The sequence below is a fragment of the Solanum tuberosum genome, unplaced genomic scaffold (assembly GCF_000226075.1).
Source record: "Solanum tuberosum cultivar DM 1-3 516 R44 unplaced genomic scaffold, SolTub_3.0 scf00207, whole genome shotgun sequence".
Classification (NCBI taxonomy): domain Eukaryota; kingdom Viridiplantae; phylum Streptophyta; class Magnoliopsida; order Solanales; family Solanaceae; genus Solanum; species Solanum tuberosum.
This window is the reverse complement of record NW_006239133.1, coordinates 593688-601273: the sequence shown is the minus strand read 5'-3', so window position 1 is coordinate 601273 and position 7586 is coordinate 593688. Positions and strand designations below refer to the sequence as shown.

Sequence of the window (7586 nt, the reverse complement as noted above, 5' to 3'; positions counted from 1 at the left end):
CTCACATACCTTGATAGGGATCACCCCCGACGAAAACCCACGATGATCTCCTCTTCTTCTCTTCTTCTCTTCTTCTTCTCTCAAAACCCTCACTCTCACTCCTTTTAAAATGGTAAAACTGATCAAAATGATCAGCCTAACACATTTATATAACCAAAATAAAAGGCTAGGGAAAAGACCAAAATACCCTTAATTTTCCGGACGGATTCCTTGCCCAACTGCCCAACTTTCAATGGCCATAACTCGCTCATACGAATTCGGAATTGAGCAAACTCGGTGGCGTTGGAAAGATCTTTCCACGAACTTTGCAACCATAACTGGAACTCCACCTAAATCATTCTGGGCAAGAATTTATGACTGTTCAAAGTTGGCCAAAAATTCACATTTTCCACACTTAGCCAAATTTCCAAAACTTTAAAAATTCTTTCCAAAAATGAAAATTTCCAATTCTAAGCCTCTTCAATTATTTCACATTGCCGGATGTTACAACATCACTAGCCGGAACCATTGTCCTTGGGCATAATAGCACATGTCTCATCACGGTGCACAACAATCAATGCAAATAAGCAATTTCACACCATAAGGAAGAGACAACAACTCAAGCCATTCAAATCCACAATAATGCATCAAAGCTAGCACTTCATCAATCAACAAAATAGGATCCACAACAAGGCAATTCACGAAGCATGATTATCAACACGCTATCATTTTCATTAATCCCTTGTTTATTCATTAATATTAATCAAGTGGAATAATTCATCATATCACTTCATTCTCATTACTCCCCACATAAAATTAAGGGAAACACATGATTCTACAAGTTTTACAAGGGTTAGAAGATCACTTGCCTCAATTCAATCAAAAATCAATTCAAGACTTGAGTCTTTCCTTTCCAAACAATGTCCAAAGCCACACAATCAAGTTCAATCAAATAATCACAAGAATATTTTGAAAATAACATCTAATTCATACATTTTGAAAAATGGGTCAAATCAACTCAACAACCTAATTCCAAAAATAAGGTTTGAATATGAAATTCTTTACTTAAAAATGTTACCCAAGGCATTTGGAACTCATTGATGAAAAGTGAAAAACCATTTTGAAAAAAAAGATTTAAAATCAGTTCACAATCACCATTTTAGCTTAGAACTCAAGTTCTTGAAAAACCTTGCAATTTGCCAATCAAAATCCAAGTTTTGATGTTAAAATCCATAAATACTAAAAGGAAAATGAAGTTTTAGGGTTACAAAAGCTTACCCAAATAATTTATCACAAGAAATATCTTCCAAATCGCCTCCAAGAGTCTTACAAAACCCAAAATAGGGAAAATTGGGTAAAACCCTGAAATGGCAGGCCAAAAGGGTCTCTGATTTCGCAAAAGTGACCTATGGTTGGCCAAAGCGAACTCTAAAAAAATTTCTCGGCCTTCACTTTTACGAAGGTCGCGATCGTGAATAGGCCATTTGTTATCACGAAGGTCTGGGGTCTCACCTCCCTCACTTTCACGATCAGCGTCCCACAATCATGAGGTTCGTGAAAGCGAACACCCTATCGCAATCGTGAGGTGTACTAGACTCAGACCTCAACACAATCAGCCAACACAAATATCATCGAATGAACCCTCGTGATTCGTTCGGAACCCTACACATATAAATCATATATGTAATTTGACTAAAATCGATGTTTCAAAATCAATGGAACCCTCGAAATACGAATCTGAGGTCTGTTTGACCTGAAATTCGTGAAAGTCACAAAAAATAAACATAATGTCTAAAAATGCTAACTCAAGCTTCAGACCTTTGAAATCAATCAAGACCTCACTTAGACCTAAAACCATTCCCCAAATCCAATAGAACTCTCGAAATTTCGATCCGAGCATCCGAACAGCGCATGTTGACCAAAGACAACAATTACCAACTTAGGACCTCAAATCTCCAAAAAGACTCTGAATTTGAAATCGGCAATTCTCTTAAACCAATTTCCACGTTCCAGGACTGATGGAATCGACGGAATTTCATTTCGACACTCGAAACTTCAAAATACATCGAAAACCACTTTTAAGCAACATTAGCCTTTCAAATTTTTTAAAAAAAACTTACATAAGCCATAATATTTCTACTCAAATCTTTGAAACCAATTTCAAAACTCATTCAGAAATTACTCGGGTTAATACCGAAAGGGGTAAAATGGTAATTTTATGAAAATTTTCAAAAATAACCAACTGAGTCATTATATCCTTTCTCTTTTGGATAATAAAATTCGTAAGTAACTTATTTCAATATGAAAATTCAAAGTGAAAGGGATTTGTCTGTTAAGTAGCTTTCATTGAAATTTCCCATAACAAGACTCATTGCAATTACTTTAATTGATAATTCAAAGAACTACATTAATACTTCAAGTTGCAAGAAAAAAGATAATTGCAAGGACATTTTGTGCAAAAACTTGGTGTTATTTCCCCCTTTAATAGGCCTTAGGTGACGAGAATCCAAATTAATTAGGACCCTAATATGGATATCAAAAATCGAATGAGAACCCAATTTATTTTCCGAAAAAGATACCTCTCATTCTATATATCAGGTCCCTCAACATCTTATAATTATACCAAAACAAACACTCTACTTAAAAATGCATGGCTAAATCATTTACCGGTCCAATAAAGTTACTATTTTCCTTTGTTTGATTTTTCCTATTGTTTCTTTTGTAAGCTTTGGATTTTTTTATCAAATTGAATGAATTTGTGTGATGTAGCTTTCTTTGCAATGCCTATAACAAGACTTGTGCATTTGACTTGAGAATATAACAAACAATGATTTTCCAATCAAATCTGCTATGGGTCAAGGTGGAATTTGGAACTAATCACATTGTGGAATATTATATTAGTTTCTATTACTATTCCCAAACCTAAAAAAGAGAATTCATTTATAGAAAATAATTTTTATTTGTAAAAAACTATATTTGGATCAGAACAATTTTTAAGTCTTTATCTTATTTTTGGTATTTTTTGTAAAAACAAATTAATATGAAGTAGATTATTTTATGTCCATTTTTTTTTCATCTTCTAAAGAAATTTCTTAAAATAGTTATTCATAAAATTGAGTAATCAAAAAAGGAGTGTAACACCAAATTAAGGCTTAATATCAAATGGACAGTTTGACACCCATATCAAACAGTTTAGAAAAGTAATATCATTTTGATATGTAGATTGAGCATGAGTTATTAATTGTGAAGATGTCACATAGTGTTTGAAGACTGAATATAAAAGTTTATTAATATCAATTACGTTAAATAATCAGGTAGAAAAAATTAAATTATTTATTAATTTATAGCTTCACAATAAATTATACAACTTCACGTGTAAATTCATCCCACAAAGATTCAGAAACAAGATGAAATAATTAAAGTAAATTAAAAATAATAAAATATCTAATGAATTCTAAAACTTTTATATTACAAAAATTAGAAAGAGAAACAATTTCAGCTTAAAAGAATGGAGGAACTTCCTCAATAGCCAACAAAAGCATAAATAGGTTTACCTTTTTTTTTTGTTGCAATTACATCAATAAAAAATTATACATCGAAGAAACTAAGTCTACGCTTTAACATAAAGTGATTTTGAAAATGTTTTTTTGGTATATAGAAGTCAGGAATTACAAAAGTCATCTAAAATTTAATGATATATATAACATCGATGAGAATTAACTAGGTTAAAAGTTGGAATATGTAAAATTTCTGAATAAAATCCAAATATGTGTGCCGTATTAAGATGCAGATAATTCAAAGGACTTTTTTGTTCTTTAGTGTTAAATGATACTCCCTACGTCCCATATTAGATGGACATTTTCTACTTTACACGGTGATTAAGAAATCATTAATAGATGAGTAAATATATCAAATTCACCCCTAACTTAGCAGCAAAACTTATTTTAGCACTTTAACTACACATATATTTATTTACCTCCTAATCTTATTTGAAGTGAATTAATACCACCCTCAGTCTCATAATGACAAGTATATTACACACGTCACATGATTGACACGTCATAACCACATAAGGACCACGTCAGAGCCACACTAGAAATTCTCTAAATTTCGATTTTTGATCATTCCTAAATTCTCAATGCAACTTGGAGTTAGTCAAACAAATATGTGCCTATATAAATATATTTGCATACCTTTATTGAATACTTATCAAGTCTTTGAAGCTAAATATGGGCTATGCAGTTGTGCTCTCTCTTGTCTTTCTCTGTCATGAAGTATTTACTGTTTCTTCATCCATACTACCTCATCTCTCTCATAAACATCAAATCATTTCCCTTCTAAAATTCAAGCAGTCGCTTACTATAAATACCTCAGCCTCTTATTATTGTGAGAATCCTTATCCAAAAACGAGTTCATGGAACATGAGCAGAGATTGCTGCTCATGGGATGGAGTCGTATGCGATAACATGACTGGAAATGTCATTGAGCTTAACCTCAGTTGCAGCGGGATTGTAGGAAAGATTGATTCCAATAGCAGCCTCTTCCAACTCTCTCATCTCCAAACGCTTGATCTCTCTTATAATCACTTCTCTAAATCTCACATCTCACCTGAATTCGGTAGATTCTCAAACTTGACATATTTTGATCTTTCCTGGGCAGATTTCTCAGGTCAAATTCCTTCTGAAATCTCTCATCTTTCCAAGTTACACTCTCTCAGTCTCTACAGTTCTATTGGTCTACGACTCGCAGCCCATGATTTTAAATTGCTCCTTCAGAATTTGACTCAATTAAGAGAGCTTGATCTTAGTAACATAAACATCTCTTCCACCATTCCTCTGAATTTTTCTTCTCATTTGACAACTCTGAGCCTGATAGATACAGGATTGTATGGGATAATACCTGAGAGTATATTTCACCTACCCAACCTGGAAACACTGTACTTAGGTTTCAGTGATCTCCGTGGTTATTTTCCAAAGACCAAATGGAACAGCAGTGCATCTCTCGTAGAGTTAGATCTCCTTGGAGTGAATTTTTCTGATAGTTTTCCTGAGTCTACTGGCTATCTAACTTCGGTGCGTTCTTTGTCTCTTCAAAGTTGCAACCTTAGAGGGCCTATTCCTGAATCTATTTCTAATCTCATTCGTATAGATTATTTGCACCTTCAAGATAACTCCCTGAATGGAACAATACCATCAGGGGTGTTCTCCCTTCCATCACTAAGATATTTACTCTTGGGTAAGAACCACTTTTCTGGTCATCTTGACGATCTCAAGTCCAATTCACTAATCTGGATTAATTTAGGTGACAACCAATTGCAAGGCTATCTTCCCAAGTCAATTCAAAACCTTGTGAACCTCACAAGTCTTTATCTTTCCTTCAATAATTTTAGTGGTCGTGTGGATGTCAGCCTCTTTTCAAACCTGAAAAGGCTTTCGGATCTTACTCTTTCAAATAATAAGGTCTCATTGACCAATGAGAACAGAGTTACTTTGCCTGAATCTCTTCAAATGTTATAATTAACCGCATGTGAAGTGAAAGAATTGGAGTTTCTAAGATCTGCAAAGCAGCTCGAGGTGTTGGATCTTTCAAATAATAAGATTCAAGGAAGAATTCCAGATTGGGCATGGTCTAACTGGATGTTTTCATTGAAAAGTCTTAATATATCCCACAATATGCTGACGAGTGTGGATTCAATTCCTCTTCAGACTGTATATACTATTGATTTACGGTCCAATTTGCTTCAAGGTTCACTACCTATGCCACCAAATTCCACAAGATACTTCTTCATCTCCCAAAATAATCTCACTAAAGAAATTCCTTCATCTATTTGCAATTTGACATCACTGGTAATGCTAGATTTGGCAAGAAACAACTTGACGGGAGAAATTCCGCAATGTTTGGGTAATATTAGTGGTCTCAAGGTTCTTGATATGCAGCACAACAGGCTTATTGGTACTCTTCCAACAATTTTCAGCATTAATGGAAGTTCACTGAAAAGCCTCAACTTGCATAGCAATAAATTAGAGGGGAGAATTCCCCGATCATTGGCCAATTGCAAAGAGTTGCAGCTTCTTGATTTAGGTGATAATCATCTCACTGACACATTCCCGATGTGGTTGGGAACTCTTCCAAAGCTAAAAGTTTTAAGCTTGAGATCAAATACATTGCATGGGTCCATTCAACCTCCAAGGATTGAAACTATTTTTCCCGAGCTTCAAATCTTGGATCTCTCTTACAATGCCTTCTCGGGAAACTTACCTTCGAATCTGTTTCAACATCTAAAAGCTATGAGGACAAATGATCCATCAACGGAAGCACCAAGATATCCTGGAAGTACATATTACGAAGATTCGATTACAGTTACAACCAAGGGATTTGTGCGTGAAATTGTGAGAATCTTGTATCCTAGAAGTACATATTACGAAGATTCGATTACAGTTACAACCAAGGGATTTGTACGTGAAATTGTGAGAATCTTGTATCTGTACACTGTTATCGATTTTTCAAGTAATAAATTTGAAGGGCAAATTCCAAGTATCATGGGGGATCTCATTGCAGTTCACACATTAAATTTATCTCGTAATGGATTAAAAGGTCATATACCACCATCATTAGGAGATTTATCTTCAGTTGAATCATTGGATCTATCAGGAAACCAGCTTACGGGAGAGATACCAGAACAACTGGCTTCTCTTACGTCTCTTTCATTCTTAAATCTCTCTCACAATCATCTCCAAGGATGCATCCCTCAAGGATCTCAATTTCACACTTTTGAGAGCAATTCATATGAAGGGAATGATGGATTACGTGGATTTCCTGTTTCAAAAATTGTGGAGATGCTGGGGTGTTAGATAAAAATGATACCGTATCTGGACAAGATGATGAAGAAAGTGATTCTGAATTTCAGAGTGATTTTTGGAAAGCTGCTTTTTTGGGCTATGGAAGGGGACTATGTATTGGATTATCCATAATATATTTCATGATTTCAACTGGAAACCCAAAATGGCTTGCAAGAATCATTGTAGAGCTGGAGCACAAAATAATAATGGGAAGGAGAAAGAAGCAGCGAAGGCAAAGGAACTATAGAAGAAGATAGTCAGATGAAGTTGGGGTGGAACTGACGTTATCAAAGATGCATCTGCTGTGAAAATGATAACATTTTGTAAACTTGGAATTGATTTATAATTTAATTATTTTCTAATGAGATCTGGTGGGTTAGTGCTGGTATGATCGTATCCGATTTATGATTTGATATGAAGGCTGCAGTCCTTACTTGACTTTTCCCCTTCCCTCTCTAATTTATTTCAATATGAAAATTCAAAGTGAAAGAAATTTGTTTGTTAAGTAAGTAAAACCTCACTAAATTAATACTTGATATAAGTGTTCTCACCTCTTAATAATCCTGGCAGCAAACTCTATAAGAGAACTGGTCCTGATGAGCAATCGTGGTCTGATGCGTCTTTCATTATCTGATGTGGCAAATTGTTATTCTTTCAGAAAGCTTTCTCATGTAACTTTAGATGACAATATGCTACAGTCTCTACTCACTAGTTCAGTTGTCCCTTGATTATCGATTTAATCATTCACCATCGTCCTGGGAGGAAAAA

The 7586-nt window shown here is 34.6% G+C and overlaps 1 pseudogene; it reads left to right on the top strand.

Moving 5' to 3' along the window:
- Positions 1-4208: 4208 nt before the first annotated feature.
- LOC102591933 (receptor-like protein 12) lies at positions 4209-7185 on the top strand (annotated as a pseudogene).
- The last annotated feature ends 401 nt before the right edge of the window (positions 7186-7586 follow it).